Here is a 14953-nt window from a genome sequence, read left to right as displayed (position 1 = left end):
ACTGGAGGGGCCTTTGGCCTGATCCAAAATGGCTGCTCTTATGTTCTTATGTTCATAGACGGCTTCAAGAGGGGATCAGATCAACATCTGGAGCAGAGGTCCATCAGTGGCTATTAGCTACAGCGTATTGTTGGAACTCTCCGTCTGTATTCTTGGTGCTTGTGGGTGGGGGGGCACAGTGGGAGAGCTTCTAGTGTCCTGGCCCCACTGATGGACCTCCTGATGGTACCTGGGTTTTTTGGCCACTTTGTGACAGAGTGTTGGCCTGATCCAACATGACTTCCCTTATGTTCTTATGAACATATGAAGCTGCCTTATACTGAATCAGACCCTCGGTCCATCAAAGTCAGTCTTGTCTACTCAGACTGGCAGCGGCTCTCCAGGGCCTCAAGCTGAGGTTTTTCACGCTTACTTGCCAGGACCCTTTTTAGTTGGAGATGCCGGGGATTGAACCTGGGACCTTCTGCTTACGAAGCAGATGCTCTTCCACTGAGCCACCAGGCTTCCCAAAGTAAGTATTGTCTACTTAGACTGGCAGCGGCTCTCCAGGGTCTCAAGCTGAGGTTTTTCACGTCTACTTGCCTGGACCCTTTTTAGTTGGAGATGCCGGGGATTGAACCTGGGATCTTCTGCTTACCAAGCAGATGCTCTACCTCTGAGCCGCCATCCCTCCTTATGTTCTTAAGTGGTACGGAAATTACATAAATAGGATTCTACGTTCAGTAAGCTAAGTGGAATACCCAGCAGCACAGACCACAGACTCTAATTAATGATCTATCCAAGTGAATTTGTGAACCGTTTTGTACAGCGTAACCACGTTGCTTGTACGGAAAAGCCCTCTTGAGTCATTTCAGTTTTGCGGCTGTTGAGGAGGGCCAGCAGAGGTGGACCGACTCTGGCAGGCCGTTCCACAAGGTGGGGGCCACAACGGAGAAAGCCCATGCACAAGCCGTTGTTGATTTCCTCCACTCGCCTGCTTCAAATGCGAGACAACATCGGCCCGGGGACAAGTTGCCACATCTCCCCGCCAAACGGTTTTGTAACATTTTGAAAAGGGCCGTGCAAAAAGGTGCCAAAAGGGGGGTGGGAAGGAGAGCGTTGTTTTGCAGGATCAAAGTGGCGCAGACAAGATCAGTCGAATATGACAAAGGCCAAATGGAAATATAATACCGATCCGCTGCCCAGAGGCAGAGTGTCAGGAGCGGACAGCCCTTGCCCTCGGATTGCCAACCCGACAGCGTGTGCCACCAATCACAGCCAGCCTCGCCCGCCATCCTGTGCCACTTTCTCCGCTGCTGGGCGAGCCCCACCCAGCTGGCAGAGCAGGACGAGGGGAGCGGATCTCCCAGAATTAAGCTGCAAACCAAAGGCTGGGTGTTACTCGAGTGTTTGCACTCTTTCCCACACTCTGCCTCCCAACCTGCTTGTGAACCTCAAAACCACAGAACGACTCCGGAGCTGCTTCTAAACAACTGTGGCTGCGGCTTTGTTAAATACTGGGTTCCATACATTCGGAGTTCGCACAGAACTGGCTTTATTGGTAACTACGTACTAAGACAAAACCAGTCCTGTGGCGCAGTGTGGTAAGCTACTGAGGTCTCTGCTCATGACCTTTCGATCCCAGCAGAAGCTGGGTTCGGGTAGCCGGCTCGAGGTTGACTCAGCCTTCCATCCGTCCAAGGTTGGTAAAATGAGTCCGCAGCTTGGCGGGGGGTAAAGTGTAGATGACTGGGGAAGGCAATGGCATTGTATTGTGAGAAAGGGAGAAAAGGACTTCTTTCTCGACTGTCTCCATCCCATGAATAATCTTGTAAACCTCTATCATGTCAGCCTGCAGTCGACATTTCTCCAAGCTAAAGAGCCCCAAGCGTTTCAACCTTTCTTCATAGGGAAAGTGCTCGACATGCAGAAGGTCTCAGGTTCAATCCCCAACATCTCCAGTTGAAAGGACCACGCAGGAGGTGACGGGAAAGACCGTGGCTACATAAGAGGGGTGTGACCTAATATGCAAAGAAGTTTCTGCTACAAGAAAAGCCTTGATCAGAACACAATTAAAACAATAAAACAGATCCAAAATTTTCAATACTATTAGCTGAAACCCCATCTCTGTCTCAGCATTCCCAATCAGATCCAGAGGCCACTCAGTCTCAAGTGTTGACTTTCTTTCCACCACTCCCTTCTTCCTCCCTCTCTCTATTTTCCTTCCTTCCGTCCTTTCTCCCTCCCTTCCTTCCTTCCCTCCCTCCCTCACTCATAAGAACATAAGCCATGTTGGATCAGGCCAATGGCCCATCCAGTCCAACACTCTCTGTGTCACACAGTGACCAATATGTGTGTGTGTGTGTGTATACACACACACACACACATATACATACACACAAACAAATATATATATATATATATATATATATATATATATATATATATATATATATATATATATATATATATATATATATATATATATATATATATATATATATATATATATATATATATATACTGTGACTACTTCCTCCCTCCCTTCCTTCCTTTCTCCCTCCCTCTCTCCCTTCCTGATGAAGAAAGGTTAAAACGCTTGGGGCTCTTTAGCTTGGAGAAATGTCAACTGCGGAGTGACACAATAAAGGTTTACAAGATTATGCATGGGATGGAGAGGGTAGAGAGAGAAGTACTTTTCTCCCTTTCTCACAATACAAGAACTCGTGGGCATTCAATGAAATTGCTGAGCAGTCGGGTTAGAACGGATAAAAGGAGGTACTTCTTCACCCAAAGGGTGATTCACACGTGGAATTCACTGCCACAGGAGGTGGCGGCGGCTACAAGCATAGCCAGCCTCAAGAGGGGACTGGATAAAAATATGGAGCAGAGGTCCATCAGTGGCTATTAGCCACAGCATACTGTTGGAACTGTCTGGGGCAGTGATGCTCTGTATTCTTGGTGTTTGCTGGAGGGGGGGGGGCAAAGTGGAAGGGCTTCTAGCCCCACTTGTGAACCTCCTGATGGCACTTGGGGTTTTTTGGCCACTGTGTGACACAGAGTATTGGATTGGGTGGGCCATTGGCCTGATCCAACATGGCTTCTCTTATGTTCTTATGTTCTTATGTTCCTTCCTTCCTTCCTTCCTGTCATGTGGGTCTCAAACCTCTGACATCCATGTCTTGTGGCTCTCAGACATCTGACATTTATTCTGTGTGGCTCTTACATTCAGGCAGTCTAGCCACCCCTGATCTAGAGGCAGGTGATGGGAAAGACCTCTGCTTGGGACGGTGCAGATCCTCTGTCAGTTTGAATCGACAATACTGACTGGGTTGGACCGAAGGCGCAGCTCCCTGCTCTATTTTGGTGGCTGTTTCTGAGATAACAGAGTAGAAAGCTTTGCCAGCGTAAGCAGCCGCTGCCCTTTGCCCACAGAGGAGGGTGGGCAGCCCCCCCCCCCGTGTTCAGGACCCACAACGCTGTCCTTTAGGAGCTGCTGTCACGGCTGGGGCCGGGTCAGGCAAAGTCCAGAGGCAGTCCGAGGTCTGTAGCCAGTAAGCAGGAGGGTCCGAGGCGCCAAATCCGAATCACTGTAGAAGTATCGCAGGTCTGAGGTCCAGAAGCCGAGGTCAGGGAGTCCAGAAGTCCAAAACCAAAGTCAGGGAGTCAGGAACCAAAGTCAAGCCAGAGTGGATGCTAGAATGTCAGGGAGATGACTAGTTGCTTCCACAAAGCCTCCTCCCAAAGCCCACAGCTATATAGCCCTCTGCTGGCTGTTGCCCGTTTGGGCTAATTGCTGGCTCAGGGAGGCAGCCAGGATCCTGTTATCACTCAAGCATCCTTGCTCTTAGAAGGGCCAGAATCCTCTCAGAACTCAGGGCTCAGGGAGCGTCTTGCTTGTGAGCGTGCCGCCCTCCTCCGATCCCTGAGGTCCTGCCGGAGGCGGTCACGTACACGAGCCACCCGAGAGGGCAAGGCAGGGGGGCTGGGATCTTCTCCAGCAGGAGGCAGGGGCGCTGGTGCAGGTGGCAGGGGCACAGTTTCCTCATCAGACTCAACTTCCTCTGAAGGGTCCCCAGCACCCATGACAGCTGCTATATCTCTGAACGGAATACCGCTACAGGGCAGACCTAAGTCCTGGGCGTGCTTCATAAACCCATAACTGTTTTACGATCAGGCGGCTGTTCCAGTTCTTGTGAGGTGTGACAAGTCGACTGCAATGCGTGCACACGGGGATCCGCCTTCTACTGAATCACACCAACCCTTGGTCTACCAAAGTCCGTACTGTCTACTCCAGGGGTGGCCGAACGGTGGCTCTTTCACACATATTGGGTGGCTCTTGAAGCTCCCAGTTTATTTTATGTGGCTCTTACATTTAGGAAGTCTAGCCACCCCTAGAGGTAGGTGATGGGAAAGACCTCTGCCTGGGACCCCACAGAGCCAGTGTGGTGTAGTGGTGAAGTGTGTGGACTCTTATCTGGGAGAACCGGGTTTGATGCCCCACTCGTCCACTTGCAGCTGCTGGAATGGCCTTGGGTCAGCCACAGTTCTGGCAGAGGTTGTCCTTGAAAGGGCAGCTGCTGTGAGAGCCCTCTCCAGCCCCACCCACCTCACAGGGTGTCTGTTGTGGGGGAGGAAGGGAAAGGAGATTGTAGGCCGCTCTGAGCCTCTGTCCTCGAAAGGGCAGCTGCTGTGAGAGCCCTCTCAGCCCCACCCACCTCACAGGAGGTCTGTTGTGGGGGAGGAAGATAAAGGAGATTGTGAGCTGCTCTGAGACTCTGTCTCAGAGACTCTGCCTCTGATTCCCCATTCCTCCACTTGCACCTGCTAGCATGGCCTTGGGTCACCCATAGCTCTGGCAGAGGTTGTCCTTGAAAGGGCAGCTGCTGTGAGAGCCCTCTCCAGCCCCACCCACCTTGCAGGGTGTTTGTTGTGGGGGAGGAAGATAAAGGAGATTGTGAACTGCTCTGAGTCTCTGAGAGCCAGTTTGATGTAGTGGTGAAGTGTGCGGACTCTTATCTGGGAGAACCGGGTTTGATTCCCCACTCCTCCATTTGCACCTGCTGGCATGGCCTTGGGTCAGCCATAGTTCTGGCAGAGGTTGTCCTTGAAAGGGCAGCTGCTGGGAGAGCCCTCTCAGCCCCACCCACCTCACAGGGTTTGATTCCCTCCCCACTCCTCCACTTGCAGCTGCTGGAATGGCCTTGGGTCAGCCACAGTTCTGGCAGAGGTTGTCCTTGAAAGGGCAGCTGCTGTGAGAGCCCTCTCCAGCCCCACCCACCTCACAGGGTGTCTGTTGTGGGGGAGGAAGGGAAAGGAGATTGTAGGCCGCTCTGAGCCTCTGTCCTTGAAAGGGCAGCTGCTGTGAGAGCTCTCTCATCCCCACCCACCTCATAGGAGGTCTATTGTGGGGGAGGAAGGGAAAGGAGATTGTGAGCAGCTCTGAGACTTCGGAGTGGAGGGTGGGATATAGATCCAATATCTTCATCTACCTCACAGGGTGTCTGTTGTGGGGGAGGAAGGGAAAAGAGATTGTGAGCAGCTCTGAGACTCTTCGGAGTGGAGGGTGGGATATAGATCCAATATCTTCATCTACCTCACAGGGTGTCTGTTGTGGGGGAGGAAGGGAAAGGAGATTGTGAGCCGCTCTGAGACTCTTCGGAGTGGAGGGCGGGATATAAATCCAATATCTTCATCTACCTCACAGGGTGTCTGTTGTGGGGGAGGAAGGGAAAGGAGATTGTGAGCCGCTCTGAGACTCTTCGGAGTGGAGGGCGGGATATAAATCCAATATCTTCATCTACCTCACAGGGTGTCTGTTGTGGGGGAGGAAGGGAAAGGAGATTGTGAGCAGCTCTGAGACTCTTTGGAGTGGAGGGCGGGATATAAATCCAATATCTTCATCTTCTTTTTCTTCTTTCCACTGCCCCATCGGCTGGCTTGAGGAAGGCATTGATCTCTTCAAATCACTTGAAGAACGGCATTTAAAGTTAAAGTTACTTTCTTCCCACCTCTCCCTCCTCATTAAATCTGCCATCGTTCCTCCTTGCGGCTCTCCAACATCTGATGTCTATTTTATGTGGCTCTTCCGTTAAGCAAGTTTGGCCACCTCAGGTCTACTCAATCCTGGCAGAGAGCTCTGTTTCCTGTAACACCAGAGCCTGGGCTCATCCATCCGCTGCAACTAAGAGGTGAGAGATTCAGGAGAGACACAAGGATGTACTTCTTCACGCAGCGCACAGTTAACCGGTTAAAACGTTAAACACTGAAAAGATTTTCACGCGATGAGATTTGATGTTCGAAAGCCCATTCCCTTAAAATCTTGTCAGCCTCTGAGTTGCTACTAGAATATGGTGCTGAAACAAATTGGGAGGCTCATGAAGAAGAAGAAGATATTGGATTTATATCCCGCCCTATACTCCGAATCTCAGAGTGGCTCACTTTACCTTCACCCCCCCCCCCACAACAGACACCCTGTGAAGTGGGTGGGGCTGAGAGAACTCTCCCAGAAGCTGCCCTTTCAAGGACAACCTCTGCCAGAGCTATGGCTGACCCAAGGCCATTCCAGCATGTGCAAGTAGAGGAGTGGGGAATCAAACCCAGTTCTTCCAGATAAGAGTCCATGCACTTAGCCACTACACCAAACTGGCTCTCAAACCTACCAGCACCTCCAGGTTGCTTTGTGCAGTGTCCCTAGAAATTAGGGTTGGCCAAAAGGCAGCTCCGGAGCCAAATGTGGCTCTTTCACACGTACTGTGTAGCTCTCAAAGCCTCACTGGAAAAGGCTTTTATCTCTTTAAGTTACCGCTCAAAGCCAAGACAACTGGTGGCTTGGAGAATGCATTCAAAATTAAAGTTGCTTTCTTTCCACTTCTCCTTCTCTCCTCCTCCCCCATCTATTCACCTTCCTTCCTTGGTCTTGGGTCAGCCATAGCTATCAACGGAGTTGTCCTTGAAAGGGCAGCTTCTTTCTTTTTTTGTTGGATGAGTAAAAAACAAACAAAAAGCCTACCGTTTTAAGAAATGGGATTTGCTGTCATGTTTTTGTGGAATGAGGGAGCCGTTTTGAAGAACCAGCCACCAATCGGAGTTTTCAAAAATTAAGCATGAATTCTTTGGTGCTCATGCCTGTCTCTCTAGCACACTGAAGTCTGCACGTGTATCGTAGAGGATCTTTTACTTATTCTTAGAAAGCAAATATCTTCTGAAAACTTATTTACTCAAAAAAAAAAAAGGAGCTCCAATTTAAATGAAATTTAAGCTGTATCATTTAGACTTGTATTTAGAATATATAGCTTTGTCTCTGGACTGTTACTTATGGTGTAAGGAGTAACGGACAGCATCGGATTTAACTTTTTTTTTTCCTCTAGGAGAATACAAGCCTTAATAAATAATGCAGGGCAGCTTCTGGGAGAGCCCTCTCAGCCCCACCTACCTCACAGAGTGTTGTGGGGGAAGAAGATATTGGAGATTGTAAGGCACTCTGAGTCTCTGATTCAGAGAACATAAGAACATAAGAGAAGCCATGTTGGATCAGGCCAATGGCCCATCCAGACCAACACTCTGCATCACACAGTGGCCAAAATACACACACACACACACTGTGGCTAATAGCCACTGATGGACCTCTGCTCCATATTTTTATCCAATCCCCTCTTGAAGCTGGCTATGCTTGTAGCCGCTGCCACCTCCTGTGGTGAAGGGCAGGGTATAAATATGCAGTCCTCTCCTTCCTTCCTTCCTTCCTTCCTTCCTTCCTTCCTTCCTTCCTTCCTTCCTTCCTTCCTTCCTTCCTTCCTTCCTTCCTTCCTTCCTTCCTTCCTCCTCTCAAGCAGCAGTTGGTGAGGTTTTTCAGCTCTCAAAAATCTGATGTTTATTCTGTGTGGCTCTTATGTTAAGCACGTTTGGCCACCCCTGCTGTAAATGAACATACCTGCCATGGGAACATCACTGCCAATTAATAGAAGAAGAGGAGAGTTGTGGCAAACTGTGAACAACTGGAGAAATTGTCCTGGTGAAACCAGAATTTGAGAGTGGCCGTGCAGCTGAAAAAGAGCATGGGATAGAACAAGATCACCCCAGCATGCAGCACTCTGCTGTTTTGTCCTTTATTTGTCGCTTTTCCTGTGTCCCCTCCTTTTTGGTCCCTCTTTCCATTGTCTTCTCTCTTTTTTTGGCCACTGTGTGACACAGAGTGTTGGACTGGATGGGCCATTGGCCTGATCCAACATGGCTTCTCTTATGTTCTTATGTGACACAGAGTGCTGGACTGGATGGGCCATTGGCCTGATCCAACATGGCCTCTCTTATGTTCTTATGTGACACAGAGTGTTGGACTGGATGGGCCATTGGCCTGATCCAACATGGCTTCTCTTATGTTCTTATGTGACACAGAGTGTTGGACTGGATGGGCCATTGGCCTGATCCAACATGGCTTCTCTTATGTTCTTATGGGTGCCTTAAATCTGACTGGCTACATGGGAGTGTTGAATTCATTTGTTATGAGGGACGGATCTGACAGAAATGAGACCTTGTTGGGCCGGGCCGTGTGAGCCATAAAAAGTAATGCTGGGGAGCATAGATATAAACTTTGTAAAGGACACAAACACAATTAAATATTTTTTTTAAGCTTAAAATAAAACAAGCTTAAAACATTAGCATTTGTTGATCTTAAAGGTGCTCTCTTTGCATTTCTCCCAGGGGATCCAGGGAACTGGGCAAAGGAAACTCTGGCTCTTTCCCTCCCTCCCCAGGGGACTGGGGGGGAGGGAGCCTCAGCCAATAGAAGGAAGAGAGACTTGACTCTGTAGTTCTGCTGTGCAATTGAGAGACCTGGGAAAACAAGTTCTGCTTCCCCCCCTCTTCCTCCCCAAGGGAGGAGCCTCAGCTAATGGAGAAAATAGAGGCTTTGCACTGTAGTTCCTGAGCGATTGAGGAAGCCTGGCAAAGCAAGCTGTGATGCAGAAGGAAGCAAGAGAGAGGGAGAAGGAAGCAGATATAAACTTTATAAAGGACACAAACACAATTAAAGATTTTTTTTTAAAAAAAACCCAAAATACAACATGCTTAAAACATTAGCACTCATTGGTCTTAAAGGTGCTTTCTTTATATCTCTCCCATGAGACCCAGGGAACTAGGCAAAGGAAGCTCTGGCTCTTTCCTTCCTTCCCCAGGGGACCGGGAGGGGAGGAGCCTTGGCCAATAGAAGGAAGAGAGGTTTGGCTCAGGAGCTCATGTTTGCGATTGAGAGATCCTGGCAAAGTAAGCTCTCCCTCCCCCCCCTTCCTCCCCAAGGGAGGAGCCTCAGCCAATGAGGAAAATAGAGGCTTTGCTCTTTAGCTCCTGTGCGATTGAGCAAGCCTGGCGAAGCAAGCTGTGATGCGGAAGGAAGCAAGAGTGAGGGAGAAGGAAGCAGATGACAGCAGGTCGCTTGCAAGGCATGATAGGAGCCTTCTAGGGGCCTGACCCCCCCCCCCCGGGCCACCTGTTTGACACCCTGGGCTACAGCAACCCATGTGCTTTTGTTCCTTCCCTCAAGGATGCTGGCTTCTCAGACACCAGCGAACAAAATCCTGCGGTTTGCAACAACCGACTGGATTAAAACAGCAGTGAGGGCAATGAAGGGCGAGGACAGCGATGGCAAAAGAGGGGGATGAACAAAACGTTGCACCAAGAAGACGCAGCCGCCGGAGAAAAAAATGAAGCCCAAGAACGTCCAACCACAACACACGCTCGGCTCAGGGAACGATTTGTCTCAGTAAATAGCTCCACACGTTTCGGAGCGTGTAATCCAAATCCGAGACGACGAGGGCTCCGTTCCTACAAGTCGGAGGCCTTTTCCGACTCCCACGGCTGAGGGAAGCCTCCTCTCGCCTTTGACAAAAACGAGTCTCCTTTCCCTCCGGAGCTCGGAGGAGACAAGTTCGTGCCTCAGCCTGGCAGGGCTGACAGGCTGGGATCGTGCCAGCGTGAGTCAGGCCCAGCCCTCATCGCCACCGCACACCCGCCCAAGGGTGATTTGGGCAAGGCTGACTGTACCTGCCGCTTCTGCCCTCACCTGACACCAGCCTCTCACCTGCCTCCGGAAGGCAGCCGTGTGAAGCACTGCCGAATCCCAAGGGCCGCCGCCCACACCTTTCGGCTGCAGGTTCCCATGACGGAGCTACGCGGCCCCCGGAGAGCAGAAGGAAGCGCCTTGACTCAGTTGCTGCTCACCGCCTGGCACACCAGAGTCAGCCTTGGAGCCCCGAGCTGTCTGGGCGCTCTGTTTCACTTCCCCCCCGGGCAGCAGCTGCCCGTCTGCTCCATAGGCTGGAGGATGCAGGCAAGACCATGCATGGGATGGAGAAAGCAGAGAAAGAAGTCCTTTTCTCCCTTTCGCACAATACGAGAACTCGTGGGCATTCCATGAAATTGCTGAGCAGTCGGGTTAGAACGGATACAAGGAAGTCCTTCTTCACCCAAAGGGTGATTAACATGTGGAATTCACTGCCACAGGAGGTGGTGGCGGCCACAAGCATAGCCACCTTCAGAGGGGTTTAGATAAAAATATGGAGCAGAGGTCCATCAGTGGCTATTAGGCCACAGTGTGTATATATATGTGTGCGTGTTTGTGTGTATGTGTATATGTATGCATGTATATACACACACACACACACACACATATATTGGCCACAGTGTGACGCAGCGTGTTGGACTGGAGGAGCCATTGGCCTGATCCAACATGGCTTCTTTTCTGTTCTTATGTGACACAGAGTGTTGGACTTGCAGGGGCCATTGGCCTGATCCAACATGGCTTCTCTTACGTTCTTATGTGACACAGAGTGTTGGACTGGAATGGGCCATTGGCCTGATCCAACAGGGCTTCTCTTATGTTCTTATGTGACTCAGAGTGTTGGACTGGATGGGCCACTGGCCAGATCCAACATGGCTTCTCTTATGTTCTTATGTGACACAGAGTGTTGGACTGGATGGGCCATTGGCCTCATCCAACATGGCTTCTCTTATGTTCTTATCATAGGCCGAAAAAAACAGGAGAGTCCTATCCAGCCCTTGTTTCGGAAGAAAGAAAAGAAAAAGAAGGGAAGAGACATGATTTATTCCTGCCCTTCGCCTGAGTCTCAGAACAGCTTCAATTTCCTTCCCCTCCCAGCAACAGACACCCTATGGCACTGGCAGGGGTGTCAAACATGTTGTTCAGGGGCTAAATCAGGCCCTGAGGAACTGGCTGTTATCTGCTTCCTTCTCCCTCTCCTTGCTTCCTTCTGCATCACAGCTTGCTTTGCCAGGCTTGCTCAGTCACACAGGAGCTACAGAGCAAAACCTCTGTTTTCTCCATTGGCTGAGACTCCGCCCTTCGGGAGGAAAGGGGGAGAGAAAGCTACTGAGATACCCCCACTTCCTTCTATTGGTTGAGGCTCCTCCCTATCCTGGGGGAGGAAGGAAGGAGCCAGAGCTTCCTTTGCCCAGTTCTCTGGATCCCATGGGAGAGATACAAAGAATCACAGAATCATTGGAAGGGACCTCCAGGGTCATCTAGTACAACCCCCTGCACAATGCAGGAAACTCACAATTACTTCTCCCTAAATTACCAGGATCCTCATTGCTGTCACATGGCCTTCTAGCCTCTGTTTCAAAACCTCCAAGGATGGAGAGCCCACCACCTCTCGAGGAAGCCTGTTCCACTGAAGAACCACTCTGACTGTCAGGAAGTTCTTCCTAATGTTGAGCCGGAAACTGTTCTGATTTAATTTCAACCCATTGGTTCTGGTCCTATTTTCTGCGGCCACAGAAAACAATTCTACACCATCCTCTATATGACAGCCCTTCAAGTACTTGAAGATGGTGATCATATGACCTCTTAGCTGCCTCCTCTCCAGGCTAAACATCCCCAGCTCCTTCAACCTTTCCTCATAGAACTTGGTCTCCAGACCCCTCACCATCTTCGTTGCCCTTCTCTGGACCTGTTCCAGCTTGTCTATATCCTTCTTCAAATGTGGTGCCCAAAACTGAACACAAGACTCCAGGTGAGGTCTTACCAGAGCAGAGAAAAGCGATACCATCACATCACGTGATCTGGACACTAGACATCTGTTGATACAGCCCAAAATTGCATTTGCCTTTTTAGCCGCCGCATCACACTGTTGACTCATGTTCAGCGTATGGTCCACTAAGACCCCTAGATCCTTTTCCCACATACTACTGCTAAGACAAGTCTCCCCCATCCTATAACCATGCATTGGATTTTTTAAGAGTTTGGATTAATACCCTGCCCTTCACTCAGAGTCCCAGAGTGTCTTATAATCTCTTTTCCCTTCCCCTCCCTACAACGGACACCCTGTGAGGCAGGTGGGGCTGAGAGAGCTCTGACAGAAACTGCTCTTGAGAGCAACGGCTCTGTGAGAACTCGTGACTGACTCAAGGTCACATCAGCAGGTGCATGTGGAGAAGTGGGGAACCGAACCTGGTTCTCCTAGATATGAATCCAGGCACTCAACGACTATACCAAACTGCATCTAGAAGGCTATGGAGACAGAATGAAACCCAGCCAGCCTGGGAGGTGAATTTGGGGCTGCAAACTCTGGGTTGGGAAATTTGGGGGCTGGAGGCCGGGAAGGCGGGGTTTGGGGAGGTGAAGGACTATACCCTCCAAAGTGGGGTATAACGACGTAGAGCCCGCTCTCGAAATCTGCTGTTTTCTCCAGGGAAGGCTGATCTCTGGAGTCTAGAGGAGTAATTCTGGAAGATCATAAGGCCCCACCTGAAAGGTGGTAACCCAAGACTGATAGGGCTTGGTGGCAGCCTGAAGTGGCAGTAACAGAGGTTCTCCTGTATACAGAACTTTCCAAGTTCTTCTTCTTCTTCCTCTTCTCCTTCTCCTACTTCTTCTTCTTCTTCTTCTTCTCATCCTCCTGTCTAGTGAGAGCCAGTTTGGTGTAATGGTTAAGTGTGCAAACTCTTACCTGGAGAACAGGGTTTGATTCCCCACTCCTCCATTTGCAGCTGCTGGAATGGCCTTGGGACAGCCATAGCTGTGGCAGAGGTTGTCCTTGAAAGGGCAGTTTCTGTCAGAGCTCTCTCAACTCCACCCACCTCACAGGGTGTTTGTTGTGGGGGGAGAAGATTGTAAGCTGCTCTGTGTCTCTGATTCAGAGAGGGTGGGGTATAAATCTGCAGTCTTCTTCCTCTTCCTCCTCCTCTTCTCTGGTTTGATCCAGCTGGGGTCTTCTGATGTTCTTATGTTCCTTTCTCTGCTCTTTTGCCCTCAGAGACCAGAGCTGGCAAATGGCTGCCCTCACCCCGCCAACTTTTCAATTTCTTTGACTCGATTCCTGGCTTAAAACTGGGTGGCTGGGTGGGGCCTGAGGAGGTGTCCCATTTTCATGATGGAGTCAGCCTTTGTTTACGTTCCCAGATGAAGCCTTTTGGCTTTGGGCGTGAAGGAGGGCAGGGCCCCCTTGGTTGGCACGCCTATCTCCCTGCCAAGCGCCAGGCTAAGCTCGGGGGCAGATCTGTTAGGCACCCACCTGCCCTCCTCTCCTAACAGGTACAGTAAACATCGCCGGCAGGAGAAGAATCCTCACTGGGGAGAGACTGCAATAGGATAGAATCATAGAGTTGGAAGGGACCTCCACGGTCATCTAGCCAAACCCCCAGCACAATGCAGGAAACTCACAAACGCCTCCCCCTAAATTCACAGGATCTTCACTGCTGTCAGATGGCCACCTAGCCTCTGTGTAAAAACCTCCAAGGAAGGAGAGCCCACCACCTCCCGAGGAAGCCTGTTCCAACGAGGAACCGCTCTAACGGTCCTTCCTTGGAGGTTTTTAAACAGAGGCTAGATCAAGGGTGTTGAACACATTTATTATGAGGGCTGGATCTGACATGGAAGAGAACTTGTTGGGCGGGGCCATGTCTGGTTGGGCTGAGCCATGTCGGGCCAGGCCATGTGAGTACATATTTAAGATTAGGTAGCAGAGATATAAACTTTATAAAGAACACAAACACATATTTTTGTGTTTTTGTGTGTGTGTGTTTCTAGTGTCCTGGCCCCACAGGTGGACCTCCTGATGGCACATTTTTTTTTTGTCACTGTGTTGGACTGGAGGGGCCATTGCCTGATCCAACAGGGCTTCTCTTCTGTTCTTATGTGACACAGAGTGTTGGACTGGATGGGCCATTGGCCTGATCCAACAGGGCTTCTCTTCTGTTCTTATGTGACACAGAGTGTTGGACTGGAGGGGCCATTGCCTGATCCAGCATGGCTTCTCTTATGTTCTTATGTGACACAGAGTGTTGGACTGGAGGGGCCATTGCCTGATCCAGCATGGCTTCTCTTATGTTCTTATGTGACACAGAGTGTTGGACTGGATGGGCCATTGGCCTGATCCAACAGGGCTTCTCTTCTGTTCTTATGTGACACAGAGTGTTGGACTGGAGGGGCCATTGCCTGATCCAACATGGCTTCTCTTATGTTCTTATGTGACACAGAGTGTTGGACTGGATGGGCCATTGGCCTGATCCAACAGGGCTTCTCTTCTGTTCTTATGTGACACAGAGTGTTGGACTGGATGGGCCATTGGCCTGATCCAACAGGGCTTCTCTTCTGTTCTTATGTGACCCAGAGTGTTGGACTGGATGGGCCATTGGCCTGATCCAACAGGGCTTCTCTTATGTTCTTATGTGACACAGAGTATTGGACTGGATGGGCCATTGGCCTGATCCAGCAGGGCTTCTCTTCTGTTCTTATGTGACACAGAGTGTTGGACTGGATGGGCCATTGGCCTGATCCAACAGGGCTTCTCTTCTGTTCTTATGTGACCCAGAGTGTTAGACTGCATCGGCCATTGCCTGATCCAACAGGGCTTCTCTTATGTTATTATGTGACACAGAGTGTTGGACTGGATGGGCCATTGGCCTGATCCAACATGGCTTCTCTTATGTTCTTATGTGACCCAGAGTGTTAGACTGCATG

General features: G+C 50.2%; 1 non-coding gene across 1 annotated transcript; it reads right to left on the bottom strand.

The window, feature by feature from the left end:
* Positions 1 to 432: 432 nt before the first annotated feature.
* Positions 433 to 499, bottom strand: TRNAT-CGU (transfer RNA threonine (anticodon CGU)). Its single transcript has one exon. It is a non-coding gene; the product is annotated as a tRNA-Thr (tRNA).
* Between the last annotated feature and the right edge of the window lie 14454 nt (positions 500 to 14953).

Source organism: Heteronotia binoei, chromosome 6 (genome assembly GCF_032191835.1).
Source record: "Heteronotia binoei isolate CCM8104 ecotype False Entrance Well chromosome 6, APGP_CSIRO_Hbin_v1, whole genome shotgun sequence".
Lineage (NCBI taxonomy): Eukaryota > Metazoa > Chordata > Lepidosauria > Squamata > Gekkonidae > Heteronotia > Heteronotia binoei.
The sequence above is the reverse complement of the archived record's forward strand: the minus strand, read 5'-3'. Positions and strand labels throughout refer to the sequence as shown.